This window comes from Hyperolius riggenbachi, chromosome 9, assembly GCF_040937935.1.
Source record: "Hyperolius riggenbachi isolate aHypRig1 chromosome 9, aHypRig1.pri, whole genome shotgun sequence".
Classification (NCBI taxonomy): Eukaryota; Metazoa; Chordata; class Amphibia; order Anura; family Hyperoliidae; genus Hyperolius; species Hyperolius riggenbachi.
The window spans coordinates 262,807,594-262,831,830 of NC_090654.1; the positions used below are offsets into that span (position 1 = coordinate 262,807,594).

Consider the following 24,237-nt stretch of genomic DNA (forward strand, 5'->3'; position numbering starts at 1 on the left):
GGGGCACTACAGCGAAAAACTGTAAAATTTAAAATATGTGCAAACACATACAAATAAGAAGTACATTTTTTTTCCAGAGTAAAATGAGCCATAAATTACTTCTCTCCTATGTTGCCGTCACTTACAGTAGGCAGTAGAGGTCTGACAGAAGTGACAGGTTTTGGACTAGTCCATCTCTTTATAGGGGATTCTCAGGGATTTATTTATTTTCAAAAGCACTTGGTGAATGGCAGTTGCTCTGTCCAACTGCCAAAAAACTCTGTAGTTTGCAGGGAAGCTGGCCAGCATCATCGTTTAAATCCTTTTTAGGGAATATCTTTATAAAGAATAAAAGCCTTGCTGAGAATCCTCTATGAAGAGAAGAACTAGTCCAAAACCTGTCACTTCTGTCAGATTTCTACAACCTACTGTAAGTGACAGCAACATAGGAGAAAAGTAATTTATGGGCTCATTTTTATTCTGGAAAAAAATGTACTTCTTATTTGTATGTGTTTGCACATATTTTTTAAATTTTACAGTTTTTCGCTGTAGTTCTCCTTTAAAAGGAACCTCAGATTTACGTAATGGGCGTATTTATACTTACCTGGGGCTTCCTCCTGCCGCATTAGGTGCGTGGGCTTCCTTGCCGCTCCGTTCACTTGTAATTGCTCCTGGTAATCTGTCTGGCCGCGCTCTTCTGCGCATGCGTGGCTCAACTTCAAAATGCCACCAGGCACAGGGGCACGGCGGGGGCTTGCTCGCGCATGCGGAAATGCCGCGACTGGCCAGATAATCAGGAGTGAATACAAGTGAACGGATTGGCTGGGGAGGTCCTCATGGGGCTGCAGGAAGCCCCAGGTAAGTATAAATTAGGCACAGTGTAGTGTCTCAAGTACACTTTAAGCGTTATACACACAACAAACTAAAGTCATTTGACACGTCTGACATATCGGATGACAACCCTGTGCAAAAATGTAGCCAAACATTAACCACAAACAACCAACGTCGGGCATTCTCCCCCATCCAACCGGCGGATCAACGCAGACAACTGTTGGGCAGGTATTGTGCAGGCGGCTATGTGTGTACAATGTTCTTTGAACGACAGTGCTCTACTGAATGTGCGTATGCCGTGCATAATGTGATTTCCACTTGTGAGTATTTAAATGAGTTGGTCGTTTGCCATTTCTGCACACTGACATTGCAAAGTTAAAGTCGTTTGCAGGACTTCGGTTGTCTGTGTTTGGCGACTTTTGTTGGGCGTGTGTACGGACCCTTAGAGGAGAATTCTTGCAGTGTTTTATGTTGGGCTCCCCAGGTGCCAGAAACTAGTATCACTTCTATAGAGAGGAAAGCAAATAATACTAATGACTGACCCTTAACCAGGAAGCAAACCTCAAACCATGTGTCCAACATCTTAAGTGGATGTTGAAAATAGCATCACTGATGATGCTTTCTTCTATTCCAGAAGGAAGTTTGTCTAATTGTATTAAGCCCCTCCCCCACCAATAATGCAGCTATATTATTGATGTAGCTCCTCCCCTCTGAAGTTATTTGACAACCCCCCTGGCTATCATAAGCACTGCCTCTTTAACAGCAGCTTGAACACTAAGCTGTGTCTAATCCCTCCTGTACTGCCAGCTGTATGGTCTGCCTATAAACCACCCAATACTTCTCCGCGCATCTGCCTGTTGCTGCCTGTGACAGTTGCTCACATATCTGTGATTGGCACATCATGCCTGATTAGTGTGCATGCGTTCTGTACACACCTTTCATTCCTGGCTGTACTCAGGAAGCAGAATGGGCACTTACAGAATGAAGCTGGATAAGCAGAGGGCAATGATCTGTCTTGATGTGCAGATCGGAAAGGTTAGTACCTGTCATGGGAAACCACTACGGTTAGTAGCCGATTGATGGCAGGGATTTGAAAAGCGGGGATTTGTTTAAAGAATACCTTATTTGCATATGTCACTGTACAGCCTCCCTGTACACTTAAAGAGGAGCTGTTAGGTATAAGGTCTCAGAGAAAATAAACACATATATCAGTAGCTAAAGATTGCCTGTACTTACATTACATATGCATTTCACTGTCCACGTTTGGATTTCACAGAATTTGTATATAGTATATGCAGAGATAGATGCTCCTGACAGCTCATGGCAGGCTCCATGTTTTTCTGTCAAATGTGTCGTCATGTCCTGCCTGCTTCCTGATCACAGATAAGCTCGTACTTGAATAACACAGTGTGCAGTGAATATTAATGAGCCATATGGCTAGGAACAATAGCTGACTCCTTCAGTGTACTCTGCCCCGAGATTTATCAGTGCTACGCGCTGGACTGATTACAAGCTGCTGTAACGTCTCATTAGCAGCCGAGGGGAGGGCCCCAGAATGCTTTGCAGTTTAGTATGCGGCTTGCGTCCTTATGAGTCTATAACAGCCTTACTGATAAGCACACATCAAAGGTAACTGAGATTTTTATCTTCACTAATGGCTTTTGGGCTTCCTTCTAAACTGTTTAACACAGGAGAATAGAGGTTTAAATTAGCTTCTGCAGCCTGACAGTTACTCTTTAAGGTGCATGCACACCTTTGACGGATGTTGCATGTCGGGGACCTGATTTCCTTGAAAGACGATGCTGGGCTGCACACATGTGTTTCAGCTGTATAGATTACAACGTGCTGTGTTGCTATGCAGGTGGAGGACAGCTGATACCAATCCTGCAATAAATAAGACAGGCTAACCTCTTTAAATACATACAGGGTGCATTGCTCTGGGTTTTCCTTCTGTCCTGTGCAAGAGTTCAGGTCTGCTTTACAGTCCTGATTTCTCTTCTGTGCCTCGTTCCACACTGCCAGCATTATTATTATTATTATTTTTATTATTATTTTTTAGTATTTATATAGGTCCGACATATTACGCAGCGCTGTACATTGTATATATATATTGTCTTGTCACTAACTGTCCCTCAAAGGAGCTCACAATCTAATCCCTACCATTGCCATATGTCTATATTATGTAGTGCGTGTATCATAGTCTAGGGCCAATTTTAGGGGGAGCCAATTAACTTATCTGTATATTTTTGGAATGTGGGAGGAAACCGGAGTGCCCGGAGGAAACCCACGCAGACACGGAGAGAACATAGAAACTCTTTGCAGATAGTGCCCTGGCTGGGATTCGAACCAGGGACCCAGCGCTGCAAGGCGAGAGAGCTAACCACTACGCCACGCGTGTTTGCTGGAACTTGCTTTTTTTTTCTGTGGTACCCCAGTTTTTAGGCCTGCTTTATAGGTATGTGTTCTGGTCAGGAATAGTAAGGAGGGGTTGTTTATGCACTGCAAACCTGTCATCCAGAGACCACTGTGACTGCACTCTTGTAGCTTCTACCCTCCTGTTTCAGACAGAACTGTGTGAGAACGCACTGTGACTCCCGTCAATAACATCAGGGTAATCCGGACATGGATCACCAGAACGTAATATGTTGTTGCTATATGAATCCAATACATAATAACCAAAACAGTTAGTTTTGGTTCGATGGTTACTGTCGCGCCTCGGCAGTTCCATTGCCTGCAGAGTTATTTTGTGGCTATAAGGTGCTGGATTGTTTGGTCCAACCTGGCTATGGGGCGCCGGGGCAATCAGCAAGTTGAGTGAATGTTCCGGAAGCGCTGTTCAAGGACATCCGAGGTGAAAATAAACTGATGAGAAAAACCATTGTATCTATCCTCCTCCTCTTAAATGACTTTAATATTCCACAGTCTTATTTTATATTTAAATATAGTTTTTAAGTTGTTACTGTTTAGCATGCTTCAGGTGTCATTGAGCAGAGACAGTGTTCAAACATGAATTATTGACTCTCTTCATCTCTTTCCTGCTCTCAGAAGCCATTTACTGACAGGAAAGTGTTTTATGGCTGCAATTAATTAACAGTGAGGGTTATGCTATGATCTGAAACAGCCCGACCTGGTCCCGACCCAGACAGAAACTGTCACTTGCCTACCTGATGTTTAACTCAGGGGGAGATGGAAGAAAAAAAAAAAAAAGGAACACAGCCTAGTTATTTGTGTGCTTGGCATTGTACATACACATCTATCTTATCTCATCACGTCACTTGTCACCTTGGTTGTCTTTTAAGTGATCAGCAAGTGTCGGTCAGTGATCAACACTCGGCAGTTGTTCAATAAGCGGCACACTGGGGTCTTTAGGTTTGGTGCGATGATCAGTAAGTGTAGCAGTAGTGAAGTTAGTGTTAGGCCTAGAAGTAGGAAGGTTAGTGTTAGGTGTAGTGGCGGGCAGTTTAGTGTTAGGAGTTGAGGTAGGAAGGTAACTCCGTGTTCTCCCCAGAAACCTTTTCCAGCTGGGTGGCATGAAAAAGTAGCCAGGTGGGGTGTGATATGAGAATGCAGGGCCGGCGCTTCTCTGCACAACTTTGCTTACTACACAGGAGGATAAGGAGGTGAGCTGATGACTGCCGGGTGCTCACCAAAATTAGCCGGGTGCTCACCCGCCTAAAAGAGCCTGGGGAGAACTAAAGGAGCTAGATGGTAAAATATGGGTAAAATTTAATATTAGCTTGCACCAAACTCGAGGTAGATAATAAATGTACACACCAGAGCATGCTCTAGTTTTCTGTGCTGTGTGATATCCCCACACCATGCGTTGAACTATGTGTATTCTGACACTTAGACCGAGGAGAATCGTTGTTAAGCTCCCCCTCTATGATGAACATATGTCAGACTGGAGAAAGTCTGTGTGCGTTCATCTGAATAATAGTGATTAAGAGAGATAATCGGATAACATCAAGACACTGACCTTCTGGCAACGCTGTCTGCCTGCGCGCTCTCGCCCTGATTCACTAAGGCGCTCCAGGACTGGCTAAGATTGAAGAGCTGGTTATTTGTGTTTTCTAGGTGGTCGTCATACATGATGATGATATTTGTTAGACCGTGACCTGCGTGATCACCTGTTGGTAACACAAGGGGTGCTATTTGAGGATTTATAGAATTTTTCGGAGTCTGCCTTTTATTATTGTTTGCCGTCTGGAGCTCTGCTCAAGTGAAGTGCTGATCTTCAGTTTAGGGTAATCATAAAATGTGTTAAAAAGCATTGATAGCCACATCCCATTTATGAATGAAGCGATATTAAATTGGAACTCAACTGAGAACTACTTCTCTGCTCTGAGATTTTTCTAAAGGTTATCATGCTGATAACCTTTAAAAAAAAAAAAAAAAAAAAAAAAACCTTCAGTACAATTTATGGAAATACACCCCCCCCCCTTTCCTACCCAAAGGGGGGGGGGGGGGGGGGTATGAAAGGGTTAAGCCTGTGTTTACTGTATGGCAAGACATCTGCAGTGATGCTCCTACAGTCTATTCACAGCTGCTGAACACCAAGCAGTGAATTTCTTCAGCAACCATATGTGGGATAGACTTTTCATTGTGTGCTGTGCTAGAGTTCCGGTCCATTTTTATAGGCCCAATCTGATTTTCATTTATTACTAGCAAAGACGTGTTGATTTGTTAGCAGATCACCACTTGCTTATAAATAGAGCCTTCAACCCTTCAATAAACTATACCAAGGATGGGTAGTGAACAGAAGCACTAAGTGATTGTAATTAAATGTTTTTTTGTACAATTTTTTTTTTCAGTTTGTGTTCTTTTGGTTTTTTGCTTATTTGTAAAATTTCCAGTGTTTCCTCATTATATGTCCTTTTTATATGATGATCTACCTGCAATGTCTGTAATGAACCAATACGGTCTCTCACTGCTCCCGGCATATTAAGGGCTTGCTGCTTGTTCTCACTTGGCATCCAAGAAGAATGTTTTTGGACTATGATAGTTCTGAAATGTATGATATATATATATATATATATATAAATATATTTATAAATATATATGAATTGTTAGTGGAGATGATTAGGGGAGGAAAGAAATCTATGCAATTCTTTGTAATTCTTTGTACACTTTTTAATAAAAAAAAATTACATTTATCATGATGTTATTTTGTGTTCATTTTAATTACTGCTGTTATATGCGATTACCACAGTATTATTTGTTTTAGATTTAAAAGCTTTATTGAAACAATTGTGCTGCTTAGGCCACATATACACATCAGACCATAGTCTTTTGAAAATGAAAGATCACAGACCAATCTTACCACCCTTCATGTTGTATGAGAGCCATACTCTACACAGTCTTTTCTATGGAGCTGAACTCCCCATCAGACAGAAATCTTTGTAAGATGCTGCACACACAGATGCTGTACAGACACAAAAGATCAGTATCTGCAAAAGATCTGTTCCTGCCAAAGATCCGTTCCTGCAAATTGCAATGATAGTCTATGAGATCTGCAGATCATCATACACACATGATTTAACTGACATTCATCTGCAGATCAGATCCACCAGGATGGATTTTCAGATCTGCGGATGATTGCTTGATCTGCAGATGAATGTCAGTTAAATCATGTGTGTATGATGATCTGCAGATCTCATAGACTATCATTGCAATTTGCAGGAACGGATCTTTGGCAGGAACAGATCTTTTGCAGATACTGATCTTTTGTGTCTGTACAGCATCTGTGTGTGCAAAGATTTTTTTCTGATGTGGAGTTCAGTTCCATAGAACAGACTGTGTAGGTATGGCTCTCATACTACATGGAAGGGGGTAAGATTGGTCTGTGATCTTTCATTTTCCAAAGACTATAGTCTGATGTGTGTATGAGCCTTTAGACAGCACCTAAAACTAGATGAGGATAACTATCAGTCTAAAAGTGACACTGAAGCGGGAAAAAAAAAACCGTATGATATAATAAATTGTATGTGTAGTACGGAAAAGGAATTGGCAAAGAAAAGTCTTTTTATTTTCAGTTATATAGCATTGTTTTATAACACTGTATCATTCTGTCATATTTGCAGTTTGCTCTGTTTTACAGTTTAAAATACAGAGTGGTTTGCAGAGCTAATGATCCTTTGAACTTTGAGCAGTAAAAACCTTATCTGAGGCTGTCTTTCACTGTTTCTTTGATGTATAAGTGCTCCAGAAAACATTGTAGCCAAGTTGGGTCTAAAGCTCAGTAAAGCTCTTTTGCATAGATAACTAAAGTTTCTTAACTCTTTCTGTACTGGAAACAATATGACTTGTTTCTTTGCTAATGTTCTATTTCTTAGCTGTACTACTCATACAATTCATTGTCGCATGTTTATTTTCACCAGATTCAATTTAAAGTAAACCTTAAGGGGGGAAGAAAAAAAAGAGCCCCCCTCAGGCTTATCTCTCCCTCCTCAGCATAGGCTATCCAGCACTGGGACCCCCTGAATATCCATACTGTCTGCGCAGTAGAGTGGACCCGATGAGGCTCAGATATTTCCACTGGAGCCCGATCAGCAAGCCTCTGCTGCGCCTACGCGAACAGCGCCAAATGTAAATATTGTTTATTTTTGTTCAGGGATGCTAGCACTGGATCAGTCTGACTGAGAAAGATGGGGGGGCTCTTTAGGATCTAGAGGCTTCCCCCTCCTGAGGAAAGTATGGGCTGGTGCACACCAGAGCGGTTCTGAACTGTTTTTTAAAAGCTTGCAGGGGGAAAACTGCTTGGTTAATGAAAGTGAACGGGATGGTGCACACTAGAGAGGTTCTTTTTTTTTTCCCACAAACTCAAGGGCTGCAGCATTTTTTAGATTTGAGGTGTTGCTGCCTCAATGTTAAAGGGAACTGAGCATCTAAAAAAATGTATTTAAAAAAAATTAGTGTAAAAGGATAGCGTCTATCCACGTATTAATGATTAACCACTTGAGGACCCACCCTTTACCCCCCCTTAAGGACCAGCGCTGTTTGTTTGGATCTGTGCTGGGTGGGCTCTGCAGCCCCCAGCACAGATCCGCGGCCACACAGAGCGATCAGATCGCCCCCCTTTTTTCCCCCCTATGGGGATGATGTGCAGGGGGGGTCTGATCGCTCCTACTTGCAGGCATTTTGCGGGGGGGGCACCTCAAAGCCCCCCTCCGCGGCGACATTCTCCCCCCTCCCTCTCCTACCTTCTCCCCCGGGAGATCTGGGCTGCACAGGACGCTATCCGTCCTGTGCAGCCAGTGACAGGACGTCCCCTGTCACATGGCGGCGATCCCCGGCCGCTGATTGGCCGGGGATCGCCGATCTGCCTTACGGCGCTGCTGCGCAGCAGCGCCGTACAAATGTAAACAAAGCGGATTATTTCCGCTTGTGTTTACATTTAGCTTGCGAGCCGCCATCGGCGGCCCGCAGGCTATTCACGGAGCCCCCCGCCGTGATTTGACAGGAAGCAGCCGCTCGCACGAGCGGCTGCTTCCTGATTAATCAGCCTGCAGCTGGCGACGCAGTACTGCGTCGCTGGTCCTGCAGCTGCCACTTTGCCGACGCACGGTATAAGCGTGCGGTCGGCAAGTGGTTAAAAGTCCAGAGCAGTGGACTGTCACTTTTCTCTTATAACTGCATTCATTACTGTGTTCAGCAGCAGAGCAGGGAGCTGCCATGTTTTATTCCTAGAAGCAGGGGAGCGACATCTGATGCTTCCCTGCTTCTTCCCATGATCCTCAGCATGTGCCTGTAATCTCGTGGCTGTGCAAGAGGGGGGGGGGGAGAGGGGGGCAGCAGTCTCCATGGCAATGTGATGCCATCTTATCTAGCATTACAAAGAAAGGTAAACACAACCCATTCTTGCACAGTAGCCTGTCCTTCCCTAAGTGTGAAGATTCACTAGCTGAGGTATGTGTAAAGTAAACAGCAGAGACACAGAAATTCCCCTGTGTGTATGTCCTGGTCCTGTCACAGTAGGTGGAGGTGGGGGAGCCAACATTTACAGATCAGCTACTGTAATCCATCTGATATTTGTGGGTAGCTGCTTGGACTGCTACAGGAGCAATGCTTCTTTATAGTCTTATAGACTCTAGCATCCCCCTCTCTGGTGATTGCAGATTGGTAATGCTGGATATACACAATGCTTTTTTTCGGCCAATTCGTTTTTCCGGTCAATTTCCCACTCGATTCCCTTATCTTTTCTTATCAATTTCCATTCACTTTTATGAAAAATCGAGCGGTAAAATGAGCGAGAGTAATATCGGACATGACAGAAATTATCAATCGAACGCATCTATCGAATGAAAAATGTAACGTGAGTACCTAGCATTAGATCAATGGTGGAAATTGTGCCTTGTGGAAATCACAGGTTCTGCTGTCACCAATCAGAACTATTTGTGCCAGCATTGTTCTGTCCTTTGTAGGTAGCAAGCTGAAATTCACTAATATTCGTACAAACCATCAGGGCCGGTTCAAGGGGCCCTGGGGCAAACTTCAGCATTGGGCCCCCCTATTACCTCTCTGCTCCCCGGGACTCTGCTGCAAGTATATTAGCAGCCATAATTACCTTATTCCTGGTGGGTGAGCGCTGTCTCCCTCCTTCTGTATGACCTGCTGCGTTTCACGCCGAGTCATAGAGAAGGAGGGAGACAGAGTGTCTCTGAGTGCAGCCACTTACCCACCGGGAATAAGGTAATTATGGCTGCTAATATACTTGCAGCAGGGCCCTGGGGAGCAGAGGGGTAGTTGGGGGGGGGGGGGGGGGGAGAAAATATAGCAGGGTCGGTGCTGCTGGGGTCTCAGCAGAGGTCAGGGCCCCGGGGCAAGTGCCCCCTTTTGGGGATGATTGTGAAGTGATTGTTGTTCTATTGAATGGGAATCAAATCACAGTTGTGGTCACAATTTGCATTCAGAGTGTGAATTAGCCCTTAGTGAGGAGAGACAGAGCTTCTTGCCCTGCTGGAGTGGTGAGTAGGTGGGGAAGTCACAGTGAAAGGACCAGAGCATGATATAAACCTGCTGGTGCCAATTAACAAATGAAAGGCAGTAAAAACTTTACCTTCCAACACTAAAGGTGGCCATACATCAGACAATTTTGGGCTTAAATTGGTCAACTGTATTAATGGGACATGCTGGAAAATCTCCTGCTGACAATCAGGTACGCGATGCTAAAAGCATGCAACATTGCGCACAAACACAGCGGAACCCCCAGCCACTGTCCTGCCCCCAAACGTTATAAGATCCCATGAATTATACTACTTTGCCTGTCACTCTGACCGCTAGTGTCCGCTGTACTTATGCATTTGGGTCCCATGTGGCTGCCAGCGGTGGGGTGCATGTGTGATGCCAATGCAGAAGTACAGCGGACACCAGTAGCAGATGGAGTCACAGGTAAAGTATTTTAATGCTCGGGCACATTAACATTTGGGAGGACATTAGACTATGGTAGGATTAAAGTCTCAGCTCCTCTGAGGACAGTAAGTGACAGGACTATAATCTCCATAAAGTACTGCAGCTGAAGAGGTCAGTGCTATATAAGTACATACTACTAATAATAATATGGTAGGACATTACACTATGACTATGACTGGATTAGAGTGTGAGCTCTTATGAGGACAGTCAGTGACATGATTATGTACTCTGTAAAGTGCTGCAGGAGATGTCAGTGCTGTACAAATACATAATAATAATATGGTAGGACATTACACTATGACTATGGTAGGATTAGATTGTGAGCTCCTGAGGACAGTCAGTGTGTGACATAACTATGTACTCTGTAATGTACTGCAGAAGATGTCAGTGCTGTATAAATACATAATAATAATATGATAGGACATATGACTATGGTAGGATTAGAGTGTGAGCTCCTCTGAGGACAGTCAGTGACATGACTATGTACTCTGTAAAGTGCTGCAGAAGAGGTCAGTGCTATATAAATACATCATAATATGGTAGGACATTAGACTAGGACTATGGCAAGAAATACATTGTGCACTCCTCTGAGGACAATCAGTGACATTACTATTTATGCTGTAAAGTGCTCCAGCTAAGGATGTCAAAGGGTGGTTGGGGGGGCACAATTGGCTACCTAGAGGGCAGCTCGTGTCCCTGTGATGGTCACCATCTTGTCCGCAGCCGGACGCACTTCAAAGGACCGTCTGAAGCTTTCTCCCATCCGCAATACATGCTCAGAGCTGTAGTATATGTACATCTCCCTGACAAGAAATGCACAGAAATCTACAAACTACAACTCCGAGCATGCATTGTGGCATAAAGCTTCCAGCATGCATTACAGCCGAAGAGCGAAGTTCAGACACGGGTCTTTTTGAAGTGCGGCAGACTGCAGGCAGGATGGGGACCATCACAGGGATGGAGGGCTACATGAGCTCAGTTGCCTTTAACCACCTGCACATTTTTACCCATAGTTTGTGTCACAATGAAAATGGTAAAACTGTGGGCATCAGGAGCACAGTTAAAGGATACCACAACTGACGTGGCATAATGAGTTAGACATGGGTATGTACAGTGCCTAGCACACAAATAACTATGCGGTGTTCCTTTTTTTCTTTCTCTGCCTGAAAGAGGTAAATATCAGGTATGTAAGTGGCTGACTCAGTCCTGACTCAGACAGGAAGTGACTACAGTGTGACCCTCACTGATAAGAATTTCCCCCTTTTTTATCTCTTTCTTGCTCTCAGAAGCCATTTTCTTCTAGGAAAGTGTTTTATAGTTGGAATTTCTTATCTTGCTAACCTTAGACAGGGAACACACACTTGCAGGGCTGGACAGTGCTTTATTAATACAAGCCCAGCATTCTCAAGTGGGCTACTAGTTTCCTCAAGTTCCTTTCTCTATTTCACATTGCTCTGGCACCTTGAGCATAAGAGCCAGAAAGACCAGCAAGGTTTCCCTCTGTTCACAGCTAAAATGAGTTAAAAGAATTCATTATCACCTCCTTCAGCAATAAATCTTCTGTGGGTGATCTGCTCTCTCTCACATCTCTGTCAGAGCTGACCAGCGCTTCTAGGAATGTGCACATGTGCCTGGGACGCTCTCGCGGTATCACGCAGTTTTAACAAAGAACTGCTCTGCCCAGGATTCTTTGCAAGGCATTTCTGGCATCCCAGGATTCCCTGCGTGCGTCCGACCGCAGGGCTGTGCGGAGGGGTCCAGCGGCCGGGAGGAGAGAGAGATTTATAACTTTATTCTTTGTAAACACTAACAGGGGAAAAAAGAGTTGGAGTAGTTAAGATATATGATGGGGAGGAATTAGTGCGGGCCAATTGTTAAAATAGTGCTCGGTTCACTTTAAAGTATAGGAAAGTGGAAAACCGCTCTAAAAAACAATACATTAGAGTGGTTTTCCAGGCGTATGTTACAGTAGTTGTTATTTATCTGCTACACAAACTCCCAAAAAAAAACTCTAGGCATGTTTAGAAAACCTCTTTAAACATCCCTAGAATCGCTCTGAAATCTGCTTTAAAAATCTCTAATGTTAGCAGTTCTGCTAGAGGTTTTTGGTGTGCACTGGCCCAATCAGGGTTTTTTCTTATTTAAAAGCTTCAATTTTATTTTGAGATGGCCATCAGCTGTACAATTTTTTAGCAAACAATCTTTTGTTAAGCTCATTCAGCTTAAAAAACATTTAAAAGGACTACTGTAAGCCCCTATAAGAATTTTTTTTTTTTTAGCTTACTTGGGGCTTTTACCGGTCCCCCGCAGACGTCCTGTGCCCACACAGAACACGCCAGATCACGAGTGGTGCAGGTACCGTACATAATGACCTGGTTAGGTTAGCATCTGCAACAGAGGGGACCCCGGGACACCTGAGCTGCAGTGAGGGACATATCCACAGCCAGGGGCTGGAGGAAGCCCTGGGTAAGTTGAACTTTTTTTTTTCTGCTCACCAGACTGATTGGCTGGCTGACCACAGACCAGCAGATAAATATCTCATTGAAGTTCTGATGTTCCAATCCATACACCAGACACTAGGCTTAAACATATCTCTTCATGGCTTAATACGTTTATTTAACTTATAAAAGTGCACTCACATGGAATAAAAATCATATGCGCATGTAAAACAGATAGCTGCCAACTTCCTGCACACTCCGTCCTTAACCTCCTTGCCAGTTATCCCGAACTCAGTTCGGGATAACCTGCGCAGGAGGATTTCTCAGGCCCCGCTGGGACGATTTGCATAATTTTTTTTGTTACAAGCAGCTAGCACTTTGCTAGCTGCTTGTAACATCCGATCCGCCACTATCTGCAACGTCGCGCCCCCCCCCCCCAGACCCCTTGCGCAGCCTGGCCAATCAGGGCCAGGCAGCGCTGAGGGGTGGCCCGGGATTTCCTATGACGTCCCGACGTAGACGACGTCATCCCACCCCGTCGCCATGGCGACCGGGGAAGCCCAGCAGGAAATCCCGCTCTGAACGGGATTTCCTGCTTACTCCGATCGCCGGAAGCGATCGGAGTGGCTGCGGAGCTGCCGCTGCTCAGCGGCTATCATGTAGCGAGCCCTGCACTCGCTACATGATTTTAAAAAAATTTAAAAAAAAGTACTGCGCTGCCTCCTTGCCAGGGGAATTAGACCGGCAAGGAGGTTAAAGGGAACCTAAACAGAGCGATATGGATGTTGTTGTAGTAAGATGAGCCATAAATTACTTTTCTCCTATGTTGCTGTCACTAGTAGTAGAAATCTGACATTACCGAAAAGTTTTGGGCTAGTCCCTCTCTGTATAGGGGATTCTCAGCATGGCCTTTGTTCTTTGTAAAGATATTCCCTGAAAAAGATTTATACAGAGATGCTGGCCAACCAGAGCAACTGCCATCCACTAAGTGCATTTTGGAAAATAAAGAAATCCCTGTACACCCCTAAGAGGAGATGGGCTAGTTTACTGTAAGTGGCAGCACTATAGGAGAAAAGTAATTTATGGCTCATTTTACTCTGGAAGAAACATACTTCTTATATGTATAAGTTTACATATATTTTACATTTTATGATGTGGGAGGAAAGCAGTGTGGCTGGAAGAAACAGACAGGGAGAACATACAAGCTCCATGCAGATAGAGGAGAGGTTTGGAACCAGTGCTGGAAGGTGAATGCGCCATTCACTACCAGCCATAATGCTGTGCTTTATAATCAACATACAGCAATAAGTCAGTGCTGTTAATCAAATTATGTGGAATATATTTGCATTACCATCGCTGTGCTTTATAATACAGCAAACCGCTATGGCCCTGTACTACTACTGGGTCACTATCTCTCAGTAGTACACATGCCCTGGCCCGGTAGTACACCTTGATTGTACACCTGTGGCCAGGCAGTCTTTGCGCATGACATCACAAAGCGTGCCCAGCCATAGGCACACACCGCTGAGCCAGGACATGCGAGAGAAAGCGACACAGAAGTAGCACCAGTGTTCTCCCCAGAATTTAGTTTTTCCAGCCGGGCGGTACAAAAAAGTAGCCAGTGGTGAGCAATCGGGAGAAAGGTGGGCGGGTGCAACCCTGCTTACAGCATAGGATAAAGATGAGGTGAGCTGATGATAGCCAGGTGCTCACCAAAATTAGGAGCACCCGGCTAAAACAGCCTGGGGAGAACACTGAGTACAGGGCCAAAGCTGTTCCCCCTACATCACTACTTACAAGTTCTGAATAGGAGGACTGAAACAACACAGTAATTCACAAGGTAGGTGTCCTTTATTCATTTTTATTATTTCTTCTTTGTAGAGAACATTCCTCCCCGGAAGGCAAAATCCACTTCTGCGCCGACCTAAAAAAAAAAAAAACCCCTGTCATTTCTTCCCAGCAAACGGCTGAAAAGCAGAAGCTGGACAAGAGGCCAGTGCATGGAACAAGTCATGGTCAGAGAGATGCAGGATTATGCAATTGTGTATGTTCATTTCCACAGCTTGAAAATGGTTGAACCAAAACCCACCAACTTGTTAACTACCACCACCTGGTTCCCCTTTCAGTGCTCCTCCCTTTTATTCACCATTACTTATCACAATTAAATTATCTAGATCCTTTTTTTGCCCACCAATTAGGTTTTATTTGGGTGATGCATTTTGCTAAGAATTATTAAATACTAAATGCATTTTAACAGGAATAATAAGAAAAAAAAATTCTCAATTTTCAGCCATTATAGTTTTAAAATACATGCAGCTGTAGTTGAAACCCACATTTTATTTGCCCATGGTATTTGTTATTACACCCGTTTAAAGGAATGATCAGGGAAAAATTTATAAAATAAGTGCCACGTACCGGGGGCTTCCTCCAGCCCCAAGCATGTCCCTCGACGCAGCTCGCTCCCGGTCCCCGGCGATGACGTCAGGCCGGCCTGTACTGCGTGAGCGGCGCTGTCAATCACCGCCATGTGGGCTGGAGCGGACTGCGCAGGTGCAGTAGTTCTGAGCCTGCGCAGTCCACTCCGGCCCACGTGGCGGTGATTGACAGCGCCGCTCGCGCAGGCAGGTCGGCCTGACATCGCCGGGGAGAGCTGTGGCGAGGGACATGCTGGGGGCTTGGGGCTGGAGGAAGCCTCCGGCGAGTAGCACTTATTTTATAAAATTTTTCCCCTGATAACTAGTCATTTGTTTATTTTCGATTTGGGTGTCCTTTAAATGATGCCTCTATCACAATGTATGGAGACTATTTGGAAATAAGTGTATTTTTTCAGTTTTGCGTCCATCACTAATTACAAGCCCTTTTTTCCCAAAAATAACTAATATACCCTCATGACATACATATTAAAAAGTTACCTTAGGGACCCGAATTTTTTTTTAAATGTTTTTTTAAAGTGTTTTATTTTGGTAACTACAGGAGGGGAGGTAAGGCGTTAATTAATGGGGTATTATGTAGTTTTATTTATTGTTAAGGAAGTAGGTGCAATTTTACGATTTGGCCACAAGATGACCACCCCCCCCCCACCGCTCCTTTATTCCTCCTGTGTACAGTGAACAATACACAGGAAGTAATGAGTGTATGCTTTACTCTCACTTTTGTCAATGACCACCTGCATTCATTGATCTTGGGCACTTTGATCGGCGAATAGGAACTGTGTTCCCATGCATTGATCAGCGTACTAACAGGCGGCAATGAAAATGCACGCCAGAGGCGATCCCGGCAAAATACGTATATAGCTACACTTCTGAGACTTTAAATGAATTTCCGTTTGGGGGGGGGGGTGTTTTGGGGGGGGTTGGGGGTAGATAAACTGCCCCTGGGACAGCAACTAGTTAAATTTGATTGGTCCATTTTCAAGCTCCATAATCATGCATCAGCTGGGAATAACCGGCAGGGAGAGTGAGCCCACCCGACACAGCCATGCACAATGCAGATACCGCAAGCGCCCAGACACAGGCCTGTGTGCTCAGTCTCCAATGGAAGCTGCACAACTAGACACTGAATGACATGCTGAGAATCCCGGCTTGCATGCAAATTAAATGCAGCTTAGAACCGGGCACTGCTGCCAATTCTGATTATGCCAATTCCAGGATGCATACCGTTTGCATTAAATCTGCATGCAAGTTGGAAGACATGTCATTGACTATGAGTACTTCAGAATAAACCTCATTTATTGCATTTATAAAGCGCCAACATATTACGCAGCGCTGATACGCATATTACGCAACCTCATGCAGAAAGTTAGGAAAAGGCAGTTTCCATTGATGCCTAGTCGCACAGGCGTGTCAGTAGGTAACAAGGGATGATCCCATTAGCTATGAAGAACGTACCAGTAGGAGGAATCATCGCAGGGACAATGACAGGTCCTCCACTCCCATAAACAGGAAACGTTACAACAGTCTGCTCCAGACCAGCCTCTTCAGGGAAGCAGTGACCACAGAGGGGCGTGTCCATTATCAGGTGACCAGAGGGGCGTGGCTAGAATTCCCCAAGTCTGCATCACCGTGCAGCGATTATCCGCTCTGTGTGTGTTGTGGTCCATCCTCAGTATCCTCCCTTCACACCCGTCACCCATCAGGTGAGGCCAGTCAGGGCTCTCAATCCTCCACTGCTACAAACAAAACAAAAACAGACAGCATATGAAATATAAGTCTACACACACCCAATCCAGCAACCATCCAGCTACCAACTCCTGTATAGCTGTGTACAAGGCCTGGCCTTTCCCACTTGTAACCAAGCTCCACCCACTCCCCCTCACACAGGTGGGCGGGCAGAAGGAAAGTCACCAATTGGTAAAAATAAAAATCCTGATTATTCAGTTGTGTTCTTCAGTGCCCCCATAAACTGCGTGCCCCTCAGCTTTACGGCGTCTCCTCCATGTTGGAGCTATGCTCCTTGGTTCTCCACAGAAGGGTGCTTGCTCTGTCCACTCATCATGCCATCATGGTACATGACCCCCATGGCAGTGTGCAGTAAGGCTGATCAATGAGATGCAAAATGGACCAATTAAGTCCCACCCAGGTTTAAATTGATTGTTCAATTTTCAAGCTGTATATATTTGCATAAAATTTACATAATCCTGCATAAAGTGAATCTCATTTGCATCTCACTGATCTTCCCAGCGCAGACAATCCTGGGCATTAGTGGCTGCAAGCGCTTTCATCTGTGCTTACTGTGCACAGCCAGAAGGGGAGTGCGATCAAAGACTAAGTAGACCAGGCCTGGGCAAACTTGGCCCTCCAGCTGTTAACCTCCTTAGCGGTAACCCCGTGCTGGACACGGGGTAAGCCACCGGAGGGTGCCGCTCAGGCCCTGCTGGGCCGATTTTCATAATTTTTTTTTGCTGGACGCAGCTAGCACTTTGCTAGCTGCGCCAGCACTCTGATCGCCGCCGGCCCGCGCCCGATCGCCGCTATCTGTTGCGGCGCGCCCCCCCAAGACCCCGTGCGCTGCCTGGCCAATCAGTGCCAGGCAGCGACGAGGGGTGGATCGGGACTCCCAATGACGTCCCGACGTCGCTGACGTCATCCCGCCCCGTCGCCATGGCGACGGGGGAAGCCCTCCAGGAAATCCCGTTCTTTGAACGGGATTTCCTGATCGGAGATCGCCGAAGGCGATTGAAGCGGGCGGGGTGATGCCGCTGAGCAGCGGCTATCATGTAGCGAGCCCTGGGCTCGCTACATGATTTAAAAAAAAAAAAAAAACTGCTGCGCTGCCCCCTGGCGAAATTTTTCATACCGCCAGGGGGGGGGGGGGGGGGGGGGGGGTTAAAGAACAAGTGACACCCATGCTAACCTAGAAATAAAAAACACATATATAAGTAGATAAATACTACTTCTACTTACATAACAGATGTATTGTGCTATCTACGTAATGATTCCTGTGAATTTTATAAAGGAGAAGCAGAGAATCCTACTCTAGGCAGTGGCCATCTTGCCAAGCTAATGCTGACATCATATCCTCCCTGACTCTTGTTTTCCCCCCTCCTTTCTCTTGATCATTGTGTATTCATTAGCTGCCCTCCTCCCAGAGTCTTTTTTTTATTTACACATCCAATCACTGAGTCACCTCAGCCTTGCTTGTAAACACAAATGATCAGCTAGGCAGGGAAATAAACGGAAGAGGAGGAATATATTATAGATAAAAAGAACTCCCAGCATTCAACTTTTTGGCACTGTTTGGCACTAGGGCCAGTGCTCCTAAAGTATGTGATAACTCCAAACCATAACAGCAGAAAAAGTTTTGAATGCAGGATTAGCATCTGTATCACTTAATACACTCAGACCAGTTGCTGTTGAAATTTGATTTTTATGGTGACAATACCGCTATAAGGAACTACAAGTCCCATAATGCATTGCAGGAGTCTGACAGCCAGTCATGACTCAAGGAACTACAAGGCCCACAATGCATTTCCCTTTAACAGCTGGAGGGCCACATTTGCCCAGGCCTGAAGTAGACAGAGCACGCACCCTCCAGAAGTGAGCCAGGGCATAACTCCAACACGGAGCGAAGCTAGGGGCCACACAGGTTATGGGGGCACTGAAGAATCCCCATGTATGGTGGGAAGTTTTGAATTCGAGTTCAGGTACCTTTTTAAATGCAACCACACGCATGCTGAAAGTCAATCTGCCTGAAATCTGTTCACTGCCCATCTTGTAGATTGGTTTAGTGATAGGAATCAGCACTTAAAGGGATACTGTAGGGGGGTCAGGGGAAAATGAGTTGAACTTACCCGGGGCTTCTAACGGTCCCCTGCAGACATCCTGTGTTGGCGCAGCCACTCACCGATGCTCCGGCCCCGCCTCCGGTTCACTTCTGGAATTTCAGACTTTAAAGTCTGAAAACCACTGCGCCTGCGTTGCCGTGTCCTCGATCCCGCTGATGTCATCAAGAGCGCACAGCGCAGGCCCAGTATGGTCTGTGTCTGCGCAGTACACTCCTGGTGACATCAGCGGGAGCGAGGACACGGCAACGCAGGCGCAGTGGTTTTCTGACTTTAAAGTCAGAAATTCCAGAAGTGAACTGGAGGCGGGGCCGGAGCATCGGTGAGGGGCTGCGCCAACACAGGATGTCTGCGGGGGACCATTAGAAGCCCCGGGTAAGTTCAGCTCATTTTCCCCGACCCCCTACAGTATCCCTTTAATGTTCACAGTTCGGCAGCTGCGTGCGATGCTCACATTTCTGACAAGACTTCATGCAGTACAGTAATACATCCAGTAACTCTCACCAATCAGAAATACAATCAGCCAGTACATACACTGTAAGACTGGCGATAGCTGCGTTGCGCCCACACAGGACGCCCGCAAAGGAGAATCGCCGTCTCTTGATCTGCCTCCGGTTCTTACGCACCTGTAAACAGATACAACAGGTACGCCTTTGTGGGAGGGCTGGGCTGTTTGACGTACGGGAATATCCCATTGGCCGGTTTTACCATGTAGTATGAGAGCTTACCTACACGATAGGTTCATAGTATTCAAAACCTGCTAGCTCTCATACTACATGGAAGTTGTAAAATCGGCCAATCAAATTTGGATGTGTGTACCAGGCTTTAGGGATCACATTAATCTGCAGAATATTTTAAGGACGGCGAGGCAGGAGAATGCTGAACAGCGTCACACCAGCAGCGAAGTCTAACCTTTTGGGGACCGACGTAGGTTAAATCTACGCCCAGCAGGTGGTGATGGCGCCCTGACTGGACATTGATTCAATGTCCCAGCTAACGAACCGTCCCGCCGCGATCGTGCGCACCGGAGAGGGGAGATTAAGCTGTTATATGACAGCTGACATCTCCCCCCCGTGATCAGCAGCCATCGCGTATGGTTGCTGATCACTACGATCGCCTGCAGATAGTAGTGATCAATTTGACAGCTGCAGCAGTAGGGGGGAAAGAAAAGGATCCACTCACCTCCCTGCCGTTCCGGCGACGATCGGCGCTCCCTAACGCACTTGCCGGCATCTCTGCTCCTTCTGACGTCAGCGCCGGGTCCCGGCTTGATGACGTCATCAAGCCGCAACCCGGAACTGGAGCGGCAGTAGGAGCAGAGATGCCGATCGGAGCAGAGGGGTCCGCTGCGGCTTGTCGCTGGAGCCTGGAAGGTGAGTGATGGGACACTATGCGCAGCAAGACGCTGCAGGGATCCGGCTGCCCAAACGCACGCACCCCCCTTTCAGCAAAAAACGCCCGGTCCTTAAAGAAAACCTGTACTGAAAATTAAAAGTCAAAATAAACATACACAAGTCATACTTACCTTCTGTATAGTCTACTGTTCAATCTATTTTTCCTCTCCTGCGTCCTGTTTGTCCACTGTGATCAATGGAAATCTCCGTCCTCCAGTTTGAAAATAGCCATTACCCCATAACAGCTTCCTGGTCAGCACACTGTTACACTGTAACATCGCCCACTTGAGCCATAGGGAAACATGGACACATCAGTTTTCCTCTCAGCTATAACTGACAGCAACTGATATATAACTGACAGCAACTGATAAATTTCAGATCTGACAAAATGTTGTCAGAACTGGAAGGGATTATTGTCAGAAGAAAATGGTGAGCTTCTGAGAGGAACTGATGGCGAGGTAACTATGTTATATTTATTTGAAGTTACCTCATGTGTTTATTTTAAATAATTTTACTCAGTACAGGTTCTCTTTAAGGGGGGTTAGGCGGCCGGTCCCAAACGGGTTAAACATTCTAATAATAAAATAAATATTTACCCATTTGATGACGTTTCAGAGTCACAGGTAGACCAGGGGGTCCCCATCCTGCCAGCCGAGACCTGCATGGACACAAAACGCGGTATCAATGAAACAGCTAACCAGAATAGACAGGATCACTCTACACAGCAGCACAAAGAGCCACACAAACCCAAAGCAACTCAGACCTGAAGAAGCAGGAGTATCCATAGACGAAACGCGTTGGCTTCATTAACCATTTGTGAAGTGACCTACACAACCCCATTTAAACCTTGTTATCTCCCCCCCCCCCCCCCCCCGGTGCTGTCTCCATTTATGCGTCCTTCCGCACCCAACACCCCCCTCCAATAATACAGTCATAATACTTAAAGGGAACCTTAAAGATGCTAAATAAACAAAGTTTCAGTTACCTAGGGCTTCCTGAAGCCTCCTGCAGCCATCCTGTGCCCTCGCTGGCTCATGAGCGCCCTCCGGTAACAAAACTAAGCCGCAGCGGGGACCGGAGGACACTCGTGAGCCAGCGAGGGCACAGGTCGGCTGCAGGGGGCTTCAGGGAGCCCCAGGTAAGTGAAACTTTGTTTATTTAAAAGGGTTAAGGTTCCCTTTAACTGCCGCCATCCTCATACTTCCACATTTGCTCCCGCATGTGGTTGCCAGCGGTATAGCATGAGGAACATATGTGTGACGCAACACACACTCCACAAGCTATATGCCAGAAGTCAGGTGGGCTTAGAATGTGGTAGTACGGCTGACACTAGCGGCTGGTGTAACAGATAAAGAATAACTGCACCGGTCATCTGAGGGAGGGGGAATTCATTATGCTCCTTATAGCTGTTCCTCACTACCATACCTCTTAATTTATGGCAAGACAAAGAATAGCGAATAGCTGAAGGCAATAGTTCACATTTGGAAGCCCCTCCCAGAGACCCCTGATGGATGATGGAGCAGCCGTGAGAGCGGCCCCTTGTGGAAGTGTGAGAGCGCAGCACAGGGCATCTCATCCAGAAGTGAGAGTGAGACACCACACAGAGCACCGCGCTCTGCACTGATATACCTCCGGTTCTTACGTGCCAGCTGATGGGACACTGCTGGCACGCCTTTGTGGGAGGAGCTCATCATTCCAAAACACAATCCAAATGACTCAAACCGGTGACTGATTAGCATAAAATAAAAAGGCATACAAATAAAGAAAGGAAGCGTGCGGTAAAGAGATGGGAAAAGGGCGAGGAAGGGAGAAAAGTAATGACACCACTCCCATCTAGCATGACACCTACCTGCTGTCCCCTCCCCTGTTTGTGAGGTCACCAACTGCAGAAATGTCAGCACTATATTACGCTAAAAATCCTATATTATAATCCCTGTGTCCGTGTGTTTGCGCTACTGCACATGTGCCGCAAGGACAGCCATTGGGACAGGAGTATGATGGGCCCCAGGGCCGGGCGTGTGCATGGCGGACGCACAAGTGCGCTGACGTGTCGGCGGTGACAGACCTAGAGCCCATTTTTAAACGAGCTTAGGTCAACTAAGTGAGGAGAAAAAAAAGGCAAAATGTTACCAAATGTGGTAACTGATCGTGAATGGAAATCATTGTAGTAAACTACATCCATACTAGTCGATCAATCACAATGATTGTCCATTATGTGGTTTCCAGCTGGGTCCCCTAAAACTTGTGCCAAAACAATACAATCTTCCCCAAAACCATCATCTGCATAGGAGATCAACTTATCCCCTCCACCACTGCAGTTACTAGGTCGGTCTATTACTGCTGGGGTAAACAGCCTCATCATTTGTCCCTAGTATTTTTTATATTTCTTATAGGGCTGACATCTTATGCAGCGCTGTACAAAGTACAGTCTTGCCATTAACTGCCACTCAGAATGTCTCGACAATCTAATCCCTACCATGGTTATACAGGTAAAATGATCTGACCAATTTAGGGGGAAGCCAATTAACTTATCTGTAGGTTTTGGTAGTGTGGGAGGAAACATAAGTGCCAGAGGAAACCCACACAAACAGGGAGAACATCCAAACTCCATGCAGATAGCACCTTGGCTGGGATCCAAGCGGAACCCATTACCCGGGTTCATTATCTGCTCCCCATGTGCCAGAAGATTAAACAGGTTTATCGCTTTCCACCCCACACCATATATAAATTTTAATCGCTGCACTCACCAAATCCAACTCCTTCACATCACCATGCCCATCAACTTCCATGCATATCCCCCACATGTAGCATCTCCTTTCATACTATAGGCCATGAGCCACAAGGCAACCTAGGCAACTGCCTGGGGCCTAATGGGGGTTAGGGGGCCCATCTCCCACCTTCATCTGTCAAGAAGCCTATAGAGGAAAACTAAAGCTCTACTTGGCCTAGATGCACCTCAAACCATCTCTGCCACACTGAGGCAGGGCAGACAAGTAATACCCACCCGGAAGGATGCGCCCAGCCTCGGTGATCCCGATGGAGTCGGTATTCGGTAATAAACCGGTCACTGCAGAACAGATGGAACCGGATTTCACTCTGAGCACGCCGCCACCTTAACAGAAGAGAATCTCCCACTTCCGGGGCAGCTTAGTTTGAATGCGCGTCGCTACGCATGCGCAGTATGAATTCCGCTTCTGCGGCTCTGGTCTTCGGAAAGATGGCGTCCACTCACGCTGTTTGTGGTATCAGCCGCTATGCGAAGCAGTGCGGCACATCGGGAGTTGTAGTTTGCACGCCTGAGTTGGAAGTCTCTACTCTCGCTGCCTGCGGGTTGGCAGAGAGGCGGATGTTACACTGTGATTGGTCCAGGTGGAAGAGCTGAGGCCGCTGATTGGCTGGAGGGGAGGAGCGGCTGGAATCTAGGACTTGCAGATAGAGATGCGAAATTCGGATCTTTTCAATGATCCGGATGATTCGAATCGGATCATTGAAAAGATCCGGATCTTTGATCCGAATCTCGGATCATTTTACAAGGGAAGCATTCGGGGGTGAAATGACTAGCAGGACAGGAGAAGGGGAGGGGGGTGGACACACAGAGAAGGGGAGAAGATGGACAGAGGGCAGGGAGTGGACAGAGAAGGGAGTAGGGACGAGCAGAGAGCAGAAATGTTTGTTTGCACACAATACCCACATGCTGCAATCATATGCTTTACATATATTTCACCTATATGTTCATCTGTATACTCCCAACTCCCATTCCCCAAATTCCCAGAAGTAAAGCGCAGCTGTTTAGAGCAGTGCAGGAGGATCATATTGCCCTGCAATCACAGTGCCTGCCCTGTCCTAGCCCATCATGCTGCCTGTAACATTACTGAGCTGTGCCAAAAGTTTCCAATGTGTTCACTAT

General features: G+C 46.1%; 1 long non-coding RNA gene across 1 annotated transcript; it reads right to left on the minus strand.

The window, feature by feature from the left end:
• Positions 1-14,488: 14,488 nt before the first annotated feature.
• On the minus strand, positions 14,489-23,621 carry LOC137532050 (uncharacterized). Its single transcript, XR_011023845.1, has 4 exons — positions 23,335-23,621; positions 20,927-20,988; positions 16,544-16,824; positions 14,489-14,580 (listed from the first exon to the last, which is right to left on the minus strand). It is a non-coding gene; the product is annotated as an uncharacterized lncRNA (long non-coding RNA).
• Positions 23,622-24,237: the final 616 nt, after the last annotated feature.